General features: G+C 33.0%; 1 protein-coding gene across 1 annotated transcript in view; it reads right to left on the minus strand.

Annotated features, from left to right (window-relative positions):
* Positions 1-25182, minus strand: part of LOC108912586 (protein turtle) — a 188892-nt gene that overhangs the window by 97465 nt on the left and 66245 nt on the right. The window contains exon 2 of the mRNA XM_018717849.2: positions 6912-6971. The gene's annotated coding sequence lies outside the window, so the exon portion shown is untranslated. The remainder of the gene's footprint in view (positions 1-6911; positions 6972-25182) is intronic.

Consider the following 25182-nt stretch of genomic DNA (forward strand, 5'->3'; position numbering starts at 1 on the left):
GTATAATTAAATACTTTCTGTATTTTAAAATTTATGGGAAGATTCTTAGATCTACATGGTTTAACTAAAATTATACAGAAAAGGCTTATTATAAGCGTGAACCTAGCAATGTTTTGTTTTCGAGATAGAGTGTGTTAAAAACTTAACTTAAAGAAATATACTGTTAATGAATACAAAAATAACACAAACATACAGGGTGTTAATGAATTTTTGTCAAATATTTTTGCCACATATCCGTTATGTCAAAATGAGGTAAATACATACACGAATTTGTGTTGAGTAAAATGTAATTTTAAAATCTGACTTATCTCAATATTGCAAGGAGCCACCTTTTGAGAACTGATGATTTTCATAGAAGTTATACAATGTACCTACCCACTATTTGCTTGCACACAAGCTTCAGCGCGACGTATCCAATTTGCTCGCACGCGTTGCAACATTGCTACGTCCATTCGAATCATATTATAAGCTTCGGCAATGCGATGTCGCAGTTGGTCGGTTGGTCGATGTCACGAACTTCCGTGGAATTCACAACACTTTTCACGTATTCCCACAAAACGAAGTCTAAAGGGGTTAGTCCAATGAATTTAAAAGGCAAACAATTCCAAAGTAAACGGAAAAGCCACCCTAGGAAGAAGCTGCTACTCCCCATTAGTTGTTTCATAATCGGCTGATTATATTAGCATCGATCCAATCCACCTGATCCAGGTGATACTCGGGGAAAAAGGAAATTAATAACAAGGGAGCTACAAAACGAAACGAAAGGAGCACAAACTAATTCCAGGTTCCACCTAATCGAACCTCGACGGTAATCCATCTCTAAGTTTGACTCCGGCCGCATCCCGAATTTGATGGCAATTGATCCGGCTACGAATTTCCGGTAGTTATTTGCAATCTCCTCCGCTAATGAAAACGCATGGCTCCGTCGTTATCATTTTGTTGGTGTGATTTATCTCTTTAATTCAACTGTTGGTATCACTGCGGTTTGGCTGTTTTACTCAATCGCCCCGAAAATCAATTGATATCAAATAATTATATAATCTTATACTTCCTTAAGATATTCTCCGAGAGCATTTATTTATGGCATATTTATTTTATATTTTGGTCTATCAAAGTAGGTAGAGAATACATTATAAACTGTCACATTTGACACTATAGTCAAGCGTATACAGGGTGTCACGTAATTAATTGGACATTAGCTAATTAGTTACCCGTTTTCGTTCTACATACATTTCTCTATTTTTGTTGGAGAATATACATACAGGGTGGACAAAAAAGTTATGGCCATGTTAATGGACCAATGTTGCTGTAGGTGGCGTCATCTAGCGGCAATGGTGAAATTGATACCATTTTCGTATTACGCATGCTTCAAGATATTAAAAAAAAATTGGAATGAAAGTTTATGAACATTTTGCTACGGCATGTTGGGCCCAAACGCTTTATTTTGATGCCATTATCATCCATTGGCTAATGTCCAATTAATTACGAGCGACCCTGTATATTTTCGAAAACGGCTCTAAAATATACAGAGTATTCCACCTAAGAGGGATTCTTCTGTAACTCTGAAATTGCAAAATGTATAAAGAAATGGTTTTAATAAAACTTGCATGGAATCATGTGGGCCACGTAAAGAAATAAGACAATTTTGTTTTTTTAATGGGACACCCTGTATATTATTGCATTTTTGAATTCCTTGGATAATATTAGATAGAGTTTATTAAATGCTTAAAACGAGATAATCAGTTGTTTTTGAAAAAAAATCACAATTTCAGCTCTCTATGCTAGACAGCGTCTAAACCTTAAGAGTTAGAAACCTGCAGTTTTTACAGTTCGTTTTGGCATAAATTACTCTATCTTGTCATCTGTGAGCAAAATGAGTACGTTATTCAGACTCGGAAATACTGAGACCTACATTTCATAATTTTAAGAGTTTTTTTTTTCACATGGAATGACCCATATTAATTGTCATGGGTGAATGCAAAATTGAATACTTAATTTTAACAGTTTTCCAGAAAAATCAGGTTCTTTTCTACAGTCCGGAAAAGTAGCTATGTAACAGCGTCAAGAAGGCCTTGCAAAACCATTTTTCTCTCACATTTATCAGGCCTAGAGCTGACAATGTCAATATTTACTGGCATGTTTAAAAACTGGTTTGACAAACAAAAGTAAACCATTAACAACAACTAAAACAAATCACAAAATGAAACAATCTGAAATTCGGAACACAACAGAAGAATACTTAGCCCGCTGATTTACATCAATTGCTCGAAGTGTCCTCCATTTTGATTAATACACAAACAAATTCGGATTTTAAAAGACTGTTCAACATTGGTCAGCATATCTGGCATAATTTCTTCAAATACTACTGTAATGCGCTGCCACATATCTTCCGCGGTAGTTGGTAGTGTAACGTAAACGTTGTTTTTTGTAAATCCCCACAAAAAAAAGTCGCAACTTGTCACATCTGGATACCTTGAAGGTCAACTCATTGGTCTCCCGCGCCCAATCCATCTGTTGGGAAAAGTTTCGTGTAAAAACTGAGGTTGAGCACCATCATGTTGCATCCACATTCTTCGAAGTGTAGCTAAAGGAATGTCGCCTAACAAATCTTAAAAAGTGTTTGTTAAAAAGTTTAAATAAACTGCTCCAGTTAGATACTGGTCAAAAAAGAATGGTCCAATGACATTTGTTCCCAAAATTGCTCCCCATACGATCAAAGACCGCTGAAAGTCTACTTTTAGTAACTCTTGGTGTAATTTGATGCGATAAGGATGTGCTGTGCTGTGCTTTTGTAAAATCCTATGTATCGACGTTGTACTAGTGCAATTGTAAGGCCTTCTTGACCCTGTTATATAGCTACTTGTTCGGACTTTAGAAAAGGACATGATTTTTCTGGAAAACTGTTAAAGATAAGTATGGACAACCTTATATTAGTCGAAAGGGCATTGAATTTTGCATTAACCCATGACAATTAATATGGGTCACTCCATTTAAAAAAAAGTTTTTCAACTCGTAATATTATTAAATGTAGGTTTCAGTATTTCCAAGTCTGAATAACGTACACGTTTTGCTCACAGATGACAAAATAAAGTAATTTATGCAAAAACAAATTGTGAAAACTGCAGGTTTCTAACTCTTAGGTTTAGACGCTATCTAACTTCATTTAGAGAGCTGAAATCGTGATTTTTTTCAAAAACGACTGATTATCTCGAAAATTATAAGTTTCAAACAATATGTACATTTAATAATCTCTACCTAATATTAGCCAAGGAATTTAAAAATGCAATAATATACAGGATATTCCATTTAAAAAAAAAACAATATTTTCCTTACATGGCCCACCACATAATTCCAGACATCTTTTATTAAAACCATTTTTTTATAAATTTTACAGTTACAGAGTGACAGAAGAATCCCTCTTAGGTGGAACACCCTGTATGTGCACATTTACGAAACGAATAATAATTTACTCTGTTCGACATTTAACGTCTGCCCTAATCTGTTAAATTAATATGTACTTACGTATTACAAATTTCTAAACTTCATCTTCTTGCCCTCTAAAAGTCTCTAGAAATTAATTACCTTACTCACGTAAAATGTCCCTCTCTTTGTAGCTTTCGGACCCTTCTTGTGTCAGAATAATATTTCAGGAAATTTTTCTTGTAAAATTAAATGGATGTGTTTCACGATACCCCTTTTGTGCACCGAAAACTTTCCAGATAAAGCGGAAATAAAAGGGGTCGGCTGCGAGAGCTCGTGCTGACAGAACTTGGAGCTGATGAAATGGAATAAGTAGATTGATGTTAATCAGGGAAGTGCATTGTGTAAATTAATATAAACATACCGCGTCGCTTACAATTGTGATGAAACTTTTGCTGTTATAATAGCAAGATGTCAGAAAAATATATCCAACTAAAATCAATTGTAACATGTAAACATGAAATTAAAAAATACATTCTGTTTTCACATAAAAATAAATATGCACTTGTTTTGATAAAAACGAACTAAAAAACATATAGACGCCCTAAAATTAATACAGGGTGTCCCAGAATAACGTGTTCAACCACAGATTCCTGCACTCAATATAGTTAGATTTAGGCTAATTTACCTATACAGGGTCGGAAAGTCCCCATGGTTCATCGGCCGTTACGTGAGAGCGATAAAGAAAGTAATAGAAATCCGTGCAATAGAGAAAGACGGCTATAATGAAGGCGTCTAATAGTCACCGCCCATTTCGCCCTTCCACAAATAAGAAGTGGATCTTATTATAGCCATCTTTCTCTATCGCACGGATTTCTATGACATACTTTATCGCTCTCACGTAACGGCCGATGAACCATGGGGACTTTCCGATCCTGTATCCGAAATCACTTCGTTTGGCCTCTAGATGGGCTCAAAGTTCGTGAATTTTTTTTGAATTTTGTAAATAACTCCAATCATTTTTGGGATGCGGACTTTTCCTTTCAATCTACAAATTTTGGTGATATACAGAGTGTCTTACAAAATTGATGTATGGTGATAATATCCGTTCATAATTTTTTCCTTTTTTTGAATATAATAACTATTTTTTATTTGATAGGTGATACCATTTGGATGTTTTTTGGCCTCTTATAAAATTTTAATTAAAAGAGCGGTTTAGGTACAAAAAAAATATTTTTCCAATAACTCGGGTTTTGCAAAAATTCTAAATAAAATTTACCATTCAGTCTATTGGATAGAATAACAGGGCCAATAATAATGCTATCAATGATCCCAAACCAAACATTGATGCGAAATGCATGCTGATAATGTTTCACTTTGACAGGATGTGGATTTTCTTAAGCATACATTGTGAATTGCGTTCATTGTGAATATTTATTATTCCGTTTCTAGTAAAACAGAATTGGTAGGTACAATGATTTAAAGTTCAAACTGAAATTACAGTCAACCTACAAAATCAGAGCCTACTAGCACTTTGTTACGTATTGTAATATGGGTGGCAAGATAATGTATACATTTAAAATATATATTTTTGTAACCAAACCGCTCATTTAATCAAAATTCTACAAGAGGCCCATTGCCCGAAAGAAGAAAAAAATATGAACAGATATTATCACCATCAATTTTGTACAAGTTGGAATTTTTAAAAATACTGTATAATACCAAAATGTGTAGATTGAAAGTAAAAGTCCACGCCATAAAAATAATCAAAATCGAATAATACGTATTCGAGTTATTTACAAAATTCAAAAATTTTTCACGAACTTTGAGGCCATCTAGAGGTCAAACGAAGCGATTTCGGATGCAGGTGAATTAGCCTAAATCTGCCGATGGAAATTTGCAAACTTGGAGTCAAGATTACATACTTTTTAGTATTATAATCGTGATTTATTGACCATGAATTTGAATTTATCGTTATCCTCAAACAAAAATCGGAACTGTGAAAGTCGGTGCATTTATCATTCTTCATAAATAAACTAACATTTCGCATTGTCAAAACGGAATCATTAAGTAACGTATAAGCCTCATAATACATACAATAAAAGAAATTCAGGTGCTTTCTGCTCCTTGCGATTTTTCTCCGTGACGGTCCATTTTGAATTTTAAGTAATTACCCGGTAATATTTTATTCTTTGTGTTTGCCGGTGGCGTGTCAACCGTCAATTAACTTTTCACACCATTACTTCTCACCTTGACCATTTCTCAGTCCCTAGAGGGTTGACAATATTTCAGTAAATTTGTGCGCTATGTTCTACGCCGTCGAAAACTGTAGCGATTTCATTTGATAACTACACACATTTCAGACTTCTCGTGAAAATTATGTGATATCAGTTTTATCGAGATAATATCATTAAACAAATATTTTTTTGATTGTTTTATCAAATTAGTTATGTGCCCACTTATTAAAAAACGCAAAGTTCTTTATTAATATGCCTAATAAGTAATTTGTCTAATTATCACATAATTCAGAAAACTTTTACTATTTAGAATGTTTCATTATTTCTTCAAATGCAAACCACCCCCAACGATTTATTAATTTACTTTTTCCGATAAAGGGTGTTAATAAATGTATGTATTTATAATTGTAGGATCATTTATGCAAATTTATTCGTGGTATTTTCAGAAATTTGCATATGTTTACGATACTGATAACAAATACTGACTTTTCATTTGACACTTCTTACGTCAGTATGAAATCAAAGCAGAATGACCATTTTCTAGTTACACCAGGCACCAGAAAATAAATGACCGGAGGTAGTTAGAATATTTTCAAACTCATAGGTACGAATACGGGTCTAATGTAAAACTTATCCGTCGGGATAAATCTAAGCATTATTCATGTTGAGCTCTAAGTACATATCTAATACATCGTTTTCTTTCACAATTCTTAATAACCGAATTGAACAAATAAGACAATAGGTAGAACGTTCATTCATAAATATGAAAATGGGGTCATTGAAATATCAAAGAATAAATGAAATATTTTTTGGTTTTATAGAGCTACCATCTTTAACTTTATAAGATCTTATGTACTATATTTAAATCTTAAATAGAATATTTATTTCAATAAGGAACAATCTATAGTATATTTATTGTTGTATTTTAGTAATAAAGATTTTAAAACGTTAATTAGGGAAATAATTGCCTAAATATTTTCTCAGTGTGACACCTTGCTGGTTAAGCAAAATTTAGTTTATAAAATCAACCTCTTGGCCAATTTTTGTAACGAATGGGGTTATTTAGGTATTTAGAATAGTTATATTTAAATCTGTTATGATCTTTAGAGTGGCATTTAAATAAAATATACCTACTAAATAATTAACAAATAAATAAATACAAGCAATATATGTTCATTTTCAATTGTGACCAATTAGGAAATAACTTAATGATTTACTTTTCAATTACAGTTATCAAATTACAATTATACTCACCAATTTCAAGGAATTTTAGTAGGTCTTTGCAAACGGGAATGAAATTTGTAGCATCACGACCTGAAAGAAAAATAAAATATTTAAAATTGAGATTAAGGAAGTTAAAACATGAAAAGTTGTATAGAAAGATTGTAATAGTCCTAAAAATATGACAGATAAAACATATTTATCACAATTTTTCGGATTTTTAAAATAGCCAAAAACCAATTGAGATTTAAAAACGTAGACATGGCTAGCTATGTCCCTAGGGTCCTGATGACCTACAGACGTCAAAATTGTGAGCAAGCGTCAGTCCTTACTTTGACTTATCTGTTAGTGCAGCTTATAAAATCAATATTGTAGTTAAGACATCAAAAATAGGTGAACCATTCGTGGGTAGTCCTGCCCATAGCACACTAATGAAAACTAATAAGGTCGAAACCGGTATATGTCTGATGGGTTCGGCTGACGAATGATGCTACTAGATATAACTGGTGTAAGTCAATGTATTAATCCCCAGAGGAGTTGTTTCTAGTACACCATCAGTTTAAAAACCTAAAAACCAAGTCTATATTACACTGTATTCGTCTAATTTTTGTGTCTAGATTATTAGTTTCCATAAAGACAGGGATTTGCTATAAATGGTTCCAATTTATTTTATGATTCGAATATAAAAAATATTCTTTTCTGACGTCCACTTAAATTTATTCCTTTTCTTGATTTAATTTTTTGAATTTGTAAAATGAAAAGACATGGTATTGGAGTCGGTAGGGTTTTGTAAAATACCACTTTTGAAAAAATTTAAAAATGTGTTCATAATTTTACTTATATCTATCTTCGTCTTCCTTTTAAATACATATAGCTAACCAAAAAAAAACACCATTAGTAGAGTGCGTAGGCGAGCGGACATTTTGACGGTGGTGGTGATAATAGAGTAGACCATACCATATGTTTCTAGTGACTCTACTCTACTCTACTCTACTGAACGTTTATACGGTACTCTACTCTATCACGCACTTGCCTCATTGCCCCGCGTAAATGAGCATTAACTGCTCATCATTCTAATACCCATTTTTATGGGTATTATTTAAATGATTTGTCAGTGAGTTAGTAATGTGTAATTGTGTTTTATATTTGATGTCTTGACGTTAGTATTACATATTACCCTATAATTTTTTGATAAAGATAAAAGTGTACTACTTTATTAATGTTTCTATTTCCCAAACAGAATAAGTTATTAAACAAATTCAAACAATGTTTGAATTGCGTAATTATAAATCGATTTAGTTTCTAAAATATTAGAAGGTTTTGTAACACCCCTTCCTACTCTACAAGTTTTAATCAAATCTTCACTTCTATTTCGTGTCTGCCGAAATGTAAGAACATACGAAATTTAGCTTCCGCATGTAGCTACAAGTTCAGACACATCCTCATTACGTCTGTAAGGAGTGTAATTAATTCTAATATCCTATTTAGGTTGGCAATACCTACAAAATTTGACAGAGGAAATGAAATGCAAGTCGGAACGGTATGTTTCATTGGAGTTGGAGAATTGATTGGCATTTTGACCGGCAATTACTTGATTCTAATTGCTTTCTAAGTAATAAAATTAATTGTATCGATCACAAATGTTAAACGGCGATTTGTTTTTCAATGATTTGGTGTTCAGAATGAATTAAAATTAATTTAAACCACTTTATGTACATTGGTACCTTTATTATTATTAAAATTAGTTCATAAAATATGAATTTGTGGCACTCATATTACAAATAGTTTTAAATTTTTTAAACTTACGGTTCAGTCATGCTTACGAGCTAAAAATCGTAGATGACTTAACAGAAATATACTCAAATTTTCTGTATCTAAGATAAAATTATGTTGAAATTGAAGATACCAAATCATTTAAGTTTATTGCTATTCTGATGTCTGGCATGGATCAAATCTAAGGCCATTATTACTTTTACTTTTCATCTCTAACGTATATAACGATTGCAGATGATATGAATATACAATATACAGAAATAAATAATGCATCAGGTTGCTTATTGCTACAATATGATTTAAAAGCCCTCAAAACAATGAATAATCTTTGAATATCTGTAAATGCAAGGTTATGAGTTATTAGGGGGAGTAAATCTTGCCCCTCATAGTGTATCAAATACTGTAGGGCCATTTGGAACTTGTATCGTGTAAAATATATATACAGGAATATGTTCAAATAAAAGTTTTTGGAATTCTAATTTAACAAATTCTATCCTGAAAGACGTTTTAATCACGATATTTTTTTACCTGAATTAATTGTACTTCATTCCATGAAGGACCTGAGATATTAAGCTTGGTGTTTCTTTACAAGATCTTACATAATTTATATGATCAGTTAGAAGGAATAATTGTTATTCTATATACTTTGACTGAAAAGGCTTTGATGTAGTATAATAATAATTTGTCAATTCTGTCAGCATATAATATATATTAATACAATTTTAAGTCAACATACAACGAGTCAACGACTCAATAACAAGACGGACTGATCTAAGTATTCAGTTGTTGGTTCGAAACTCACTATAGAAGAGTGTTTGTGTCCAGAGTTGTTTGAATCAAAAGGGCTGTGAGAACACCCAGGAGAGAATAAAAAATATCAATTATGTAGTACTTATTCCATCAATTACTTTTTATCAATAAACCATAGTATGGATTCCACAAAGAGTTTGTGTTTGAAAGAATGAGTTTAATTTCCAATGGTGAACCTATGATTACAATAATTATAACTATATTTGAGAAATCCTGAATGGAGTGTAATGATATCGGCTTAAAAGTTATACGAGTGTTACTGAGAACATCATAACGTTTCCTCCATGTATGTGTGTTTCTAAGTTACAAGCGAAATTTAAAAAAAAATAGTTTTTGCGGCTGTAGCTCATAAATGGGTCGATTTTATTTTTGAATTTTAATTCTAATTGTAAGAATAAAACCAAAACTGTATGGAACATAATTAATTCAGAAAGGCCCCGTAAAAGTTGTTGTGTGAAAACAATTATAACTCCAAATGGATTTAATGAAATTTTCTATTTTCGAAGTTATAGCTAATACTTTAAATTACCAAAGTATGGCTCCTATTTTATTTCTGAATAACATTCCAAAGCCTGCTTCATATTTTTTCTTTTCAGCTATTCTTGAATCTGACGTTAAACAAGCCAAAACATCTGAAAAACAAAATTTGGCTTGATTATTATGGTTTACACATGGAAAATTAATAATATTAGTAACAGGCCTATACGAACACAATTTTTTTTTGGAAGAATATGAACATTTTGGAATTTCCTTTTTCTATTTATTTCTGTTGTTTTCATTTTATGAATGATTTATAAAAGGACTTTACAGAAGTGCAAAATTGCATATACCCAGAATTATAAATATGTGGAAACCAGAGCCTTCTTAAATGATTACAAGTCACGTGATTGTCGAGCTTAGGCAACCAATATTGCACGGATGGTACAACTTAAAATCCCTAAATCTTGACTGAATCTGAAAATCTTATGAAAAATTACACCAAGCAGAATGTTGTGTTTTGATGCATTTTTGATCTTACTGTTTTAATAATTTTTTGCCGTAATTCAATTGCCAACCTGAGGAAAATAAAATGTGCTTCATGTGGCTCTGTATATCAAATTATTACAAAATACATACATAAAACACTTTTATTACCGGCAATATTTACATATTGCCTCCAAGTATAGACTACTAACAATACACCAGTCGTGTATATACAAATGCACTCCACTAACATATTTCGTACGGCATTGTTCAACTCTGCCATATGACTGGTCATTTCGACCTCTCCAATCGTCGGTGTGCTGGAACAACCCCCTGGCCATTAATATTCAACAAATTATTACCGACGCCAACGTCATTTACCGACGACCTGCCAAATTCGACCCTATTCACGGACTGTTACGACTGCCATGTTTATATAACACTACTTGTCATTATAATTTACACAAAGGTAGAGACATAAATATGCATGGTTTGCAAGCGCTTCAGCATTTGGATCATGCACTGACCGATGACCGTGCCCGACAATTTGGAGAAATTGGTGAGTTCTGCAGGGATGTGCAGGGTGGCATCTTGAATAAATCAGAAGATATTGGCAACCGTCATCAATCACAATGGTTCGTTTACAATGAACAACTGACAAACCGTTGTGTTTGTTTGCGAGATAAGATAATGTGAAAAATTACAACAATCACAAGCCGATGAAACAGAATTATTAAATATTTTATGTATAATTGTAGTTATTCAAAAACTATGCGAAAAATTTAGCTTGTCATTTAAAAAATATCCAGCAAATTATTCATATTAAAAGCCCAACTACTCCGATTCAACTAGAAACTAAAGGATTATTTAAATCGCGTCCGCTCTCATAATTAAACTTATAAGCGACGTACATAGTCCCAATTTAACGCCATTTTATTAATTTAGCCTCTGCATTATAATGACTTTCCATGCTTCTGTTTTATCAGATCAAGCGGAAGACTTAAGAATTCAGTTGGCGTTCAGCAGATAAGAGGAGTACTAAATGTTTAGGGAAACATAAAGCAAACGGATAGGGATCTAATTTCTTTCCTGGAAGATAACTCTCTACATCGGCTTAGACTTCAGGGCTTGCTTGAATATGATATGCGAATCGATTAGCTATGTTCTTTTACGTAAGAATTTAAGGTGATTTTAAACCATGTTGTTACCCAGGTGCAAGTACAGCTATAACATATTGTATGCTTAGTGTTTTACATTAAAAGGATTGGAAATGACATGGAAAAATAATTGCTTCATATAATATTAAAATATAGAGTGTATAGTCTCTCCGATCTCAGTTGAAGACCAAAGAGCTAGACGGTATGTACCAGGTTCGGTCGCCACGTGGCAACTCGGTATTGAAATATTTGAAAAACTTGTTGAAGAATGCGCGCGCAGGCAAACGGCGAACAAACACAGCCGAAGTGGGTGACCGGCCATAAATTTCAGTTGTCAACAAATTGCCTAGCAGTGCAGTGCAGCAATGCGGAATTTGGTTCAGGTAATGTTAATTTATTATAGGCACCTTCTATTAATCATTAATATTACAATTGAGAAAGGGAGAAATAAGAGGGATATTTTGTTTTACTAATATTATTACAACATGGCATTTTGGAGACTGAAATTTCACGCATTTTATGCGCTAGTAAGCAGGTAGATGCTACAACCAACCAGTCGGCAATACTACCCTTTGTATGATTCCTAATAAGATTGCACAGTTTTTGAAACTAGAACATCCTGAAACATATATAGGTCATTCATTCCGAAGAACATCGGCAACGTTACTGGCTAATACAGGAGTTATGTATTCGCAATCAAGCGACATGATGGATGGAAATCAGCCACAATTGCAGAAAGTTATGTTACAGTTTCAGTAACAAAAATGAAATAGCCAACAGGATTCTTTACAATGACACTTCAACTCCATGTTCTAGTAGTACATCGCATCATGCCGTTTTAATGGATCAGTCAGAGAATATTGAGCATCCGATGATTGAAATGGAGCGATCAAATTTTGAGAAAAATGTGACAATTAGTAAACGCGAGGGGAATAATTATCCATGTTTTTATAAATGTTATTAAATGTAATAACTGTACAATTACTATAAATATTCATCCATAATAATTAATAAAATGTAATGTTCATCAAAATTAACGCTTTACAAGATCGAGATTTATTGCGAATTTCCTAGAATTGCATTTCCTGCAATCTACTTCCGTTATCTCGAGTGATTTTTTGCTGAACATTTTCTTCGAAACCAGCATTTCCATTATAAATCGTCGGTAATAACTCAACCCCTACAAAAAAAATCTCAATTTCTTCTAAATCCCATTTGGCATAAACCGCTTCCATTAACATCACTTAGCAAATGATATTTGGTTATGGCTTGTAATTAAAATTCTTGTTCACAAAACATCCGATATAAAGCCGTACTCCACAAAAGCAGAGTTGAATAGGCTGTAATGCTGCATTAAATTAATGTTGTATAGCACGAAGCAACCGATTTTATGAAAACGTCGAGTACCTACCTACCTTCGCTGGAATAACTTATTCTGGAAGTCGATTAAAAGTTTTACTGGCGGTGATTTATTCATGGAATATGCTCGGTTAAATGGTTTATGGCATGATGGTATTGTATAAGAAAATGTAGCGGTGCCAAAGGATAACTAGTCATTTCAAAATAACGAAAGGGATATGGGTTTTCGTTTCACTTGATGCGTCTTTCTGCGATGACAGAAATTTCTTTGTTTCGGATTGATTCGAAAATATTGATCAGTGTGGCATGTTAAAAGTGTAAATTGATACCGATAATGCCAATATGTAATTCCAGTTTACTAACACACATTTATCAATATTCTTCACACACTGCATTTTTAAATAAATTTGTTCGATTGCAAACAAATATTTACTAAAGCGAATGCATGCAAAATATCCTTCAACAATTAACTTCGTCGCCATCTCTATATTTCTTTTATTCCTTTCTCCAACTGCATTGACTATCAACACATTGTGTTTTAAAATAAAAAACTGGTACCTTATAATAGTAGGAATGATACAGAAATATAAAGAAATTGTCATATACATCTCTAACTTTCTTTTAACAGGAAAATTGTGTACAAACGTATTTAAAAAATTCACATCATTAATTACTTAATTTATGTAATAACGTCGAAGTGCCTTGATCCTGACCAATTAGCTAACGTATCTCTCTCATATATTAATATGCAGCTACACCGGTCAAGTTGCTCAATTGATGGTAATTGCCTATAATTAATGTGTCCTCTAAATCCACTTGAAGTGCGTACTGACAAGGGTATTGTAGAGTAATTCCGAGTGGTACAGTTAAGAAGGCACGAGCATTTGCGACATACTGCAATTATAAGGAAACTAACAACCTCATTTTCAATAGTAGACAAGACGAGACATTCTGTTCGGAATGAAAAACGGAAGAAGAAACTCGAGTTTAGAACAGATTAAGCTTAAAGCCTCACGAAACCATTAGAACTTCTCACAGGAAAGTGTAAAACTTGAGATAGACTTTTGGAAAATTACTACGAAAGGGGTGTTTGGATTTCTTTGGTCGTGCTACTTTCACGGAAGCAATACTATGTGTGTTTTATTTGTGACAAAAGTAAAATTATATGGTGTAATGGTGGTTAATGTATGTACCTATCTCTTTGAGTTGTGTTATCTTTTTTATAATAATAAAGTATTGATCCGTAAAGATGTGTCTTTTACAGACGTTCACACAAATAAATTAAAATAATTTCTTGAATTCTATAATTTATCAACCGTACTAGTTTTAATTAATACCTTGCTAGAAATATATGCTACTGCCTAGGTTACATTGTGTATGATTAGATAATGGAAATAAAGATTAGTCAACAATTTAGTATTTCCATTTGATTGGGGTATCTGACATAAAATAGATAGATAATCTCCTCATACTCTCAAAATGCCAATTAGAGATTAGTTTTTAAGGTTGTGCTAGGTCCAGAGATATAGAGTGAAAGAGAATGAATTCCGCCACTGCGCATCGGAATTTTTCAGGTGATGCTTGTCAAAAAAGTGTTAATTGTGATGGTCAATAAACTTATGGTGGTAGAGTTTAGCAGCATAAACATAAAATTTTGCACGTTTATTCAGTTATAGTTTTCTCCTTTTTAGATCCTTTCGTGTCAATTTTCTGGCAGTTTGTACATCTTGATGCTGAATCCTCATGCAGTTCTTTATCACTGGCTAAATAACTTATTCAAACCTGACCGAATGAGAAACTTATACAGCGGTAATAATAGAAAATAGATTTTAAAATTTCCTGTCTTCTAAAACTGGTTAAACAATTTCCGGGCTAATTGACACATCATCAATTCAGTTTTTTAACGTTTTGAAAGATGCTTAAGCCGGTTTTATATTAACCGAGTAGACAAGTCCATGACTTTCCCATGTATGGTTTGAAATCACGGACCTGTGACGTTCCGATCCTAGATGTTTCCATTTGAGTCGTTCCCACAGTAAGCTCCCATCTGGGTTGTAATATTTTCCTTTAATTTCGATTGCTTCTTTCTAGAGCTTGTTTTTTTTTAACTAAATTTCTAGGGTTTGTTGAGGACAAAGATTTACCAACTTTTAATAAAAAACAGGTATTAATTAAAATTATATATCCAATTATTCAGACAGCTGACATAGGTGATGTAATTCCGCGTGCCAATATTCTGGCTCGCAGATAATGAGTGTTCAATGCACTAAAATGTTGACGCTACATTGTTTCTAGGCTGAATGATGATGAAACTCAGCATTCACAAACATATCCGTGCAGGATGGCTTTCTGTAAACGCTGTGTGATTGAATTTTAACTAACAGACAGTTAGGAATGGAAGGGTACTGTTTTCTTCAAATAAAGATAACATAGTTCAGAAATATTTTTATTTCTATGAAACTAGATCTAAACTAACAGGGGCTTTATAGTTAAAAGCATTTTTATGCTTGCATCAGAGAAATGAATTTTAGGCAGATAAGACAAAGTAAAAACTCCAAGAATATGGAACTGACCCGCTCGAACAAGCTAGTTTCATTAATAACCTTTTGAGCTGTTTGAATGTACCTCACTCTCTATATGCTGATGATATATAAATCTATTTAAGGATAAAAACCTTTCAGGACTGCGTTGATATCCAGGAAAACCTTAATAGACGTAGCCTTTGTGAATCTAATGGGTTGCCGTTGAATATTAAAGAAACGTAAACCACAAAAACGTTTATAATTGTTTTGTCAAATATTATACAAACATATCGATCTGTTAGAGAGAACGTAATCAAGCTTCTTAAAATATAGGTATAGTTTATTCGCGGCCTTAAAGCATACACTACATGGAAGAAGCACACTTGCGACGACGGTGTAGGCGAGTCAGAGAGAGAAAGACATAGTTTGGGTAAGATCTTTCTCGCGCAGGCACGTGATTGGCTAACGCAACTCTGTCTTGCTGTAAAAAACAAGTGCTTTCTTAGAATGCAACAATTTCAAATTCTAAATTGTGGCATTATTACTGTCACTGGTAGCACGATTTTAAAGGTTCTAGACAGTTACTTTCTTTGTTCAATTAAATTATGACAGAAATATTTGTAGAATCCATTAAGTCAAATTAGAAAACAATAATACATTTGCTTAGTTTTTAAAAGATGTCCTGTATAAATTGTTGCACTTGACAAAATGACAGTTTGTAGAAAAACATATAAGATACCTATACAAAACCACAAAATGAATAACAGAGAAAGAAGTAAATATGAAAGTCTAATTAATTTTCAAACCAGATAAACAGTGTCATTTCTTGCACGTAGATTAACTAAAAACTTTTGCTATTATTGTCTTTACTAGACGTTATTATTTTTGGAGTAGTTACTTGGAACTTTTACTAAAGTTCTATAAAAACAAGTTCCTTAGAAAATTACGTCAAATTCCAAGTATTAAAATAGCAGATCTATCGGGTGCTGACCGCTGTTCTATTTAATTTAAAAGAAAGTAATCAAGGAATTAGTTGAAACAAACCGGCGCCCCACACACACGAAACCAATCCATTTCCTCCATCCCCGTTTCGGCTAAAATCATTTAGTGAACGGTGTTTGCCTGAAAATTGCTTTTTTTTCTTAAAAAGAATATTAAATCGTTAAATTGTTTCTCCGGAAATTCTACATTCCATTAGCGATCGCTTCGATTATAATTACAACGAGGCTGCAAGAGGTAGAATTACACGGGATCTTGAACAGAGTTCAAATTTTTGCATTAAAACAGCGGTGGGATTGATTGATTTTAATTCGAATCGAGAGAAATGACCGCCACTGGCATAACAATAATTTGTAATTGGAATAACCTGGGAGATCTAGCTCATCCGTCTGGAAAATCCCTTGGGATAATTTTTAATGCGCAGCGACGCGTTTCCTGTTTTAATAAAATCAATTGCAGCTGCAGTAACTTCTCTTATTTTAGTTTGATTAATATAAACCAAACATGGGAAAAGCAACTCACGGATGCTGTAACTGAAATTTATACTAAGGTCGGCGAGGTACGATATTAGGGAACGTATAGGCGCTATAACTTCTGGAAAAATATTGATTAATAAATCAACCAAGAGAAATCGCTGGAAATAGTTTTCAATTAAACATAGTTGAATTTTTCCCAGAAATGTTTTAAAAAGTTTTATCCTGCTATTTCACGTTTTTAAGAAAACGTGATACAACATAAATTTAGATAAATAGCGCCAATAAATAAACAACGCTTTCGTTAGAAATTTCAAACTTATACTATATTCCTCCATTTTTTGAACTTAATTCATTTATGTAACACCTTTATAATAGTAACTGTGTGAGAAAATCTTAATTAAATCCCAAAATTGGCAGTATTAAGGCATATAATCAAGAATGATTGTAAATATTGTTTCAAAATTTATTTAGTATTTGAGTTAACCAAAAGGTATCATGTATTAGAAGTTGATCGAACAGTTACGACCATTTGGGACCTGTTCACAATGTTGTAATACTTTTGAATAGTGAAAGTGTAACTTTTTCGCAAAGCCATTTGCTATCTTGACAGTTTTAGATTAATACAACTACAGTTTCAACGTTTAGAATTGTATGCACCTAATAACTCCGAAATAGTATCTATTGGAATCGTTAACTGTTACCATAATTGCTGTCCGAAAAAATGTAAGAATGTACTTGTATATTTTATACCTGCCTACTACAAAGCAAATGTTGCACTAACGAGTTCCATATATACCTATGTATATAAGATGTTAATGAATATAGTAACTTGAAACATTAGCATTATTCTGTTTCTCCTGACATATTCAGCCAATTAAAAATGAATAAGTTTTAAAGAAAGAGTTTTATAATTGTGTCTAGCTTTGTATATGATAAATTTATATCAGATATAATTCTGAGCAAATATTATCGAGCTGCAAGTTAGAAATATTGATGTACATTTTATTTAACTTCTTTTTTATTCTTCTGATAAATAAAAATATGTAGTTAGTTATTAGTGTTAGTTTACATTACAGGGTCGGAAAGTCCCCATGGTTCATCGGCTGTTATGTGAGAGCGAGAAAGAAAGTCATAGAAATCCGTGCGATAAAATGCAAATAAGAAGTGGATCTTATTTGTGGAAGGGCGAAATGTGCGGTGACTATCAGACGCCTTCATTATAGCCATCTTTCTCTATCGCACGGATTTCTATGACTTTCCTTATCGCTCTCACGTAACGGCCGATGAACCATGGGGACTTTCCGATCCTGTATAGTAAGATAGTGTGCTTATATTTTCCTTAAGTGTGTGAATTGTTAAGGACAAACTAAGAAACAAATATAATTTATTAAGAAATTTGGAAATATTTCCGTTGCTCAAACACATTAAAACAACGGCATTAAGTAAAAATTACTAAATAAAGTTCTTCATGCCAATTATATTTGAATGATGAGCAAAAGGCAGTTTATTCTTGAACAATTTTTATATTTACCGATTTTCTGATCACCATGTACATGCAAGATTAAAATTTTCCATGCCAACCGCATTTTAAAGACAAGCAAAAATTTTAATCAAGAATACTTTTTTCTCGTAAAATGAAAAATAAACATATTTTCCCTCTTTTCCACTCAAACTGTGGACATACTGTATATGAATTGGAAAACATGTAATCTTTACTCATCACATTCAGATGATTTATATTCAAAGATTTATAACTTTTTATATAGGTATATATAAATTATTTTAGTCACAAAACATGTCAATTAATTATCATTTTAATGAAACATCTTATGTGGATATGCCTACAAATTATGCAGTGGTGATAAAATCTTTAAACGTATTTAATTAAGTTTTTATTTATGAATGGTTATTTCCTTGTTAGTTTCAGAGCTTTATCTGAAGAAGAGATATGCCAAGAAGTTTAAACCGATGACGTGGCAACATAGAGCAACTGCCACCGAAGCAAGCCAATCCTTAATAAATTTTATTGTCTATTATTAGTATTTTAATATTTGTGGTCTTAACTAATAATACTGTGGGAATCAACTACTCTGCGGACTACAGCTCCGTCGGGCATGGAATTACACCCGCTATATCTAGCAAGCTATGCCTACTAGGCATATTACAGTATCCCATAAGATGACTGACAGAGAGAGACTTATTAATCTGTAGACACTATGAAAGCATGGCTGGTGTCTACTATTAATTTGAGTATGGCACTGATTAAAAAAAAATCTTTAAATGGAATGTAGAAGTGTACCATGTGAATCAAATTCGATGGGATTTCGGGTTATCTCAGAGACTACTACAGTTCTGGAAAACCTGGGTTCGTGAACTCGATTTTCTAAACCATAGCTATACTCTGTTTGGAAATGAAAGAGAGTAATAAAACCCCGAGATAAGAACCGGCCATGGGCGTGGTAATATTTCGTTTCAGGTAATTATCGGCTAACACTAATGCTAACAAAAATGACAGGGATTGGAAAATCGACTATCTACAGACTTTTAAAGGAAACAAAAAATGAACAAGATACTGTAAATCCCCCAAAATCATCTACAGGATGGTCAAAAGTCGTTATAGATGATTTCTTCAAAAATGTCATTCGCAGAAAATTACACTCATTTTATTTTAAAAAAGAAATACCACTGCTAAACAAAATTTTAAATGAACATTCAGAGGACAACGATTTGCCAAAAATCAGTAGAAGCAAATTATGGGCCGTCTTACGAGAGTTGAATTTTTGCTGGGAAAAGCAGAACAGGAAGTCAGTTCTTATCGATAAAGATGAAATTATTTGTTGGCGAAGATCCTACTTAAGATCAATTAGAAAGTTCCGTGACGAAGGGAGGAATATTTATTATCTAGACGAAACTTGGGTCAACGAGGGATATACTGTAACAAAAGTATGGCAAGATAAAAATGTAAAAAGTTTTCGACAAGCATTTTTGGATGGACTTTCAACAGGGTTCAAGGCACCTTCAGGTAAAGGGCGAAGATTAATAGTGACACATATAGGTAGTGCCAGTGGTTTTGTAGATGGCGGTTTACTTTTATTTGAATCTAAAAATACAGGTGACTATCACGAAGACATGAACGCAGATGTTTTCGAAGAGTATTTTACACAGATGTTGGATCTTATTCCTCCGGGGTCTGTAATTGTCATGGATAATGCCAGTTACCATTCACGGCAGACCGAGCGGACGCCTACGACTGCTTGGAGGAAAGCCGATATAATTCAATGGTTATCCGGAAAAAACATTTCTTTTGAAACAAATATGGTGAAAAAGGAACTTTTGACACTTGTCAATCTTAATAAAGATCAGAAAAAATATGTTATCGATGAAATGGCAACAAATCGCCAAATAACGGTACTACGGTTACCACCTTATCACTGTGAACTTAACCCAATCGAATTAGTCTGGGCGCAGGTAAAAGGAGATGTAGCGCGAAATAATACGACGTTTAAATTAAGTGACGTGAAAATTTTGTTAAAAAATTCCTTGGAACGAGTAACTGCAGATAACTGGCAAAGATGTATACATCATGTACAAAAAGAAGAGGAGAAAATGTGGGAACTCGATAATTTAATTGACGTTACTGTGGAACCTATCGTTATCAATCTAGGAGACGAAGATAATTCATCAGAATATTCAGAGGATGAATTTTAATATACCTACTTTTTTATTTTCTTTATTGTACATTTATACAACACTACATTTACTCACCATAATTTGAATTTTCAAAATACATATATTTTTGTGTGGAATAAAAGTCTATTCATTAAATTTAAATAAATATTTTGATAATAATATTGAATAATTTTATTTGAATTACTAAAAACCCTCTTAACCCGGTTATGATGCTTAAAGTAGCCTCATGTTTTGAAATGCTGTTTTTATATTGTTTACTTATAAGAGAAATGGACCGAGAAATTGAAGCGGCATAGACAAAGACGGATTGTCGGGGATTAAATTTTAGCTACCTGCTACAATTTAGTACAGTCCCATCGCACAAAGTTTTTTGAAAGTACACCTCATCTATACCGAAACTACATAATATAAAAATATTGAATATAAGCACCAGTACTACATTTATTTACGATTTGCATACATAATAAGCCTTTATTACTCTCTTTTATTTCTAAACAGACATGGACGTGATTTTCATTCAAAAATATTTAAGTTTGCTCCATTGTCCGTAGTCAGCTAATAGTAAGTACCGGTTCTACATCGAAATTTTGATGAAGGCCAGTTTTTTTTAAATTCTAACCTTCCTAGCAACGGAGATACACAAAGCTTTCTTATATCAATCCACATAATTTGGAATAACTATAAGAACTATTAAATAGTATGAGAATATTTACATCGTAACATCTAAATATCTGGTGATGATCATCATTACTCGGCAGGATAATAAAACGGCATCCTTCAATTTATCGTAAATTTGCATTTTTTCCTTCATTCACTTGATCCAAATGAAGGATTTGGATTCAATTGTCAAAGCAGCAGAGACGCTCAACCATTTAACTCAGTTCTTTCTATATGAGTAAATCCGGGAAATCTAGACCTGCTTCTCACGAATCCTTCCGTGCCGAATTAAAAAAATTGCATTTCTGACATTCCGCGTGGTTCCCCAAAGTTCAACCAGTGACTGATAAAACAAAAATGTACATATCAAAGGAGTCCAACCAACCAGCTACCGCGCCAAGCGAAGCGTTACAAGCAGTCCATCTCTTATCGTTCAGGTGAAGTACCTGGGGTGACCTTGAATAATTAACCGCTGCAGGTAACAGGCTCATTGCGCGGGTTAAAAAAACTATTGTCGAAAAAAGTGAGCGTTCGGAGACCTGCTCTTTCGCCCACCTGTTTGGGTTACGTAACGACCGTAGTGAGTATAGCTCTTGCGGCGAAATTAGGGTCATGGCCAGCCCCGCATGGCGTTTAAGTAATTCTAATTGGTCTAATTAACACCAAGCGTTCATTAAGAATCTCGTGGAGGAAATTTATACATTTTGAACGAAACCAGAGATGCAAGGAGTCCAATTCGGTGTCAAAATCTATAACAAGTTTCTTTATCAAAATTAAAAAAATTGAGGTTTACTCTCTTCTACCACAAAGAAGAACCACCTAACTAATTTCAGGACTGTTTATTAAATACTGAATTATGTTATTCTCTACTGTAGACAGTTTTTTCTTTATTTTGTTTATGAAAATGCAGAAAAAGTTAATTGGTTTATTCTCAAATAAATATTTTCTTACAAAAATAACAATTGGGGTATCGCATTTCGGGAGGCCTTATATGTTTTTTTATGGTGTTACAAAAGGATTATTATTATCAAGTTTATTCATATCGTCGAAAAGTTTCTTGAACTATGACCGGATTTAATTTTTGAACTCTTGTCCAATTTATAGTTTGGGATTTTCTTCTTGACAGCATTTGGTATCTTCGCATAAAAGACTAGTACCAACTATAGCCCGCCATCTGATTTTCCTCGTTGAATGTGGTTTGAAATTTATTTTTCTCATAAAAACTAAAGACACTTACAGTTACATAAGTACATTATTATGTAACAGATGCAAAAATATCAACAATAGTGCTTATAACAATTGAGATATATTGTAGGCAGGAGATTTCATTGGCATATTAGTTTTAGGAGTTTTACAATAGAAAGTACATCGATTTCTGGAGCGCAAATTGATGCAACATACAATTACAGTCAACTGTATTTTTAAATAGCTTACACACGAATATTAGAGCAGCACAGTCCCTTCTGTATAACAATGATGGAAGGTTAAACGATTTAAGTAAAATCCCGCGATCAAACTCTCTTGGAGGATAGTAGCCATAGCATTTGAGGTACATATATTTTAAAAATTTGCGCTGAACAGACTCTACATATTGGATAGAATTTCGGTATAATGGAGACCATATAATTGACGCGTACCCCTGATAAACGTTGTGTAATTTTAAGCGTATTTATATCTGAGAAATTACCCCAATTTCTGATAAGATATGCCAGTATGCTGTAAGCAGAAGAAACAGTCTTTAATAAATAGTTGTTAAAGGATAATTCTGTATCGAATAGTACACCTAAATCTTTAAAAGTATCACACCTTTCTACAATAGTTCCATCGAATCTGTAATTATGTATTGTAGGGGTAAGTTTCCAATGAAAGGAAACAATCTTACACTTATTCAAATTAAGCTCAAGATTACTACCGAAACACCAATTATGCACTACATCAAGTGCATTCTGCAATAACTCGCATAAATAAATCATCGGCAAAGAGTAAATGTGGCACTGACAATTTAGCTGAGATGTAATTTATAAATGAAAGGAGGAGCAACGGCCCCAAATTGGATCCCTGGGAACTCCTGAGGTAGATATGTAAGTTTCAGATTTTACACCAGCATATTCTACAAACTGACATTTATTTAATAAATATGACCACTAGTTTTAACAATAAATTTGAAAAGCCTATCGATTTAAGCTTTGATAATAAGTGGCAATTATAAATTCTATCGAAGGCTTTTTCTTCTAACAACAACCCATACCAAAAGCTTTAATACGATCAGATAAGTCTTTTTTCTGAACCAATGGTATTTCAGTGAGTTATTTTTTTGCGCTCCCTGTTTTAAAATGGTGTCTTAGTGTAATTCGTGGAGTTCCACATTATTGTTCCACAAAACTTTGAGTTTTATCATGTCCAAAGAGTCTCCTCCATCATTATCGGTCTCCAAAAAAATATTTATAATTTCGTGAAATTTAGCGCGAACTGAAATACCGCCTTTTCAAGGATTTTTCAAACTTTTAGAATTATATTCAATTTATTCGACTGTGTTTACTACACAGTAAGTTTATTTTACGATAAAAAAAACAATATCTGGAAAATTATTTCAGTTTCCAATAAAATAGGCGTGATATTTTTTCTTTCAAATACAGTTTGGAATTTAATGAATTTAGTTCAAATACCTTTATTCTTTCAGAGGACTACTTAAATACATATTTTTGAGACTGTTAACGCCCTGTATCTCGAAAATGGTTGAGATTTCGAAATAAGTTTTTAAGACAAAGTAACGACATTATTTGTATTCTATCTGCTTCCCAGGTCTATAGATAAAAACCCTGTACAATTTCAAAAAGCCTTACAACATACAGGATCAATTTTATAAGAAATATTTATTATTTAGCACTCAATAGTTCACTTTGGAATACTTCAATTGACAATGTAGATTTTGCCTTTAACTTTGAATATGCCGATATTTCATACTGGGCGGTATTATACTGACACTCCTTGTTTGCATTTACCACTGTCAGCTATGGGTGTGCATTAATTGTATGCCATATGGTTTTATTTCAGAAAAATTGTTTTTTTTTACTTTTAACTATACCAATTTTATTTAAAATTAAGGAAGGTCTCATCACATTTATTTCACCAGTATATCAATACTATAATATTTTTGAAATTATCAAAAATTTAAAAAATATACCTTCTGAAAATTTCAACTCTATGCAATTAGTTATCGAAAAATTTTTTTAAGTTGAATACCCTAAAAATTGAAAAAGAGCAAAATTTGATTAAGATAACTCGTTGTCCAAAAAATAAAGTGAATTTGTTTAAAAAATTAAAAATCTGCTGTTTTCAAATCAATTTCGTTGCCTTCAAAGTAATCCCCACCCGATACAACGTACTTGTGACAACGTCTTTCCCTACTCTCGAAACAGCCTGAAAAGTCCTTTTCCGTATGGCCTTCAATGATTTATAACGGTGTCCACGGAGTGGCCTTTTGAGTTTAGGGTATAGCCAGAAGACACTCGGTGCCAAATCAGGCGAATACGGCGTTTCATGGCGTCTTGGTAGTCAGACATCATTGTTTCACAGATGTCAACGCGACGCTGTTTTTCCAACAAGTTGAGCGTTTTTGGAACCAAACGAGATTTAACGCATATAATTGTAAGGCACGAAAAATCTTAAAATGGTATATACCAAATTTTTTGAAATTCCAACTGTATTAACAAGGTCTCTTATTGTCAATCGACGGTTTTCAAGCACAGGATCTTTGATTTGATTAACGTGTTATTCATCAGTGACATTGATGGTCGTTCTGGACGCTGTTCGTCCTTAACGCTTTCTCTGACTTCTTTAAAGACTTTGTACCACTTGTAAAAATTTTTTGCGACTTAACCTCATCACTTCTGTAACA

Source organism: Anoplophora glabripennis, unplaced genomic scaffold, assembly GCF_000390285.2.
Source record: "Anoplophora glabripennis isolate ALB-LARVAE unplaced genomic scaffold, Agla_2.0 scaffold296, whole genome shotgun sequence".
Classification (NCBI taxonomy): Eukaryota; Metazoa; Arthropoda; class Insecta; order Coleoptera; family Cerambycidae; genus Anoplophora; species Anoplophora glabripennis.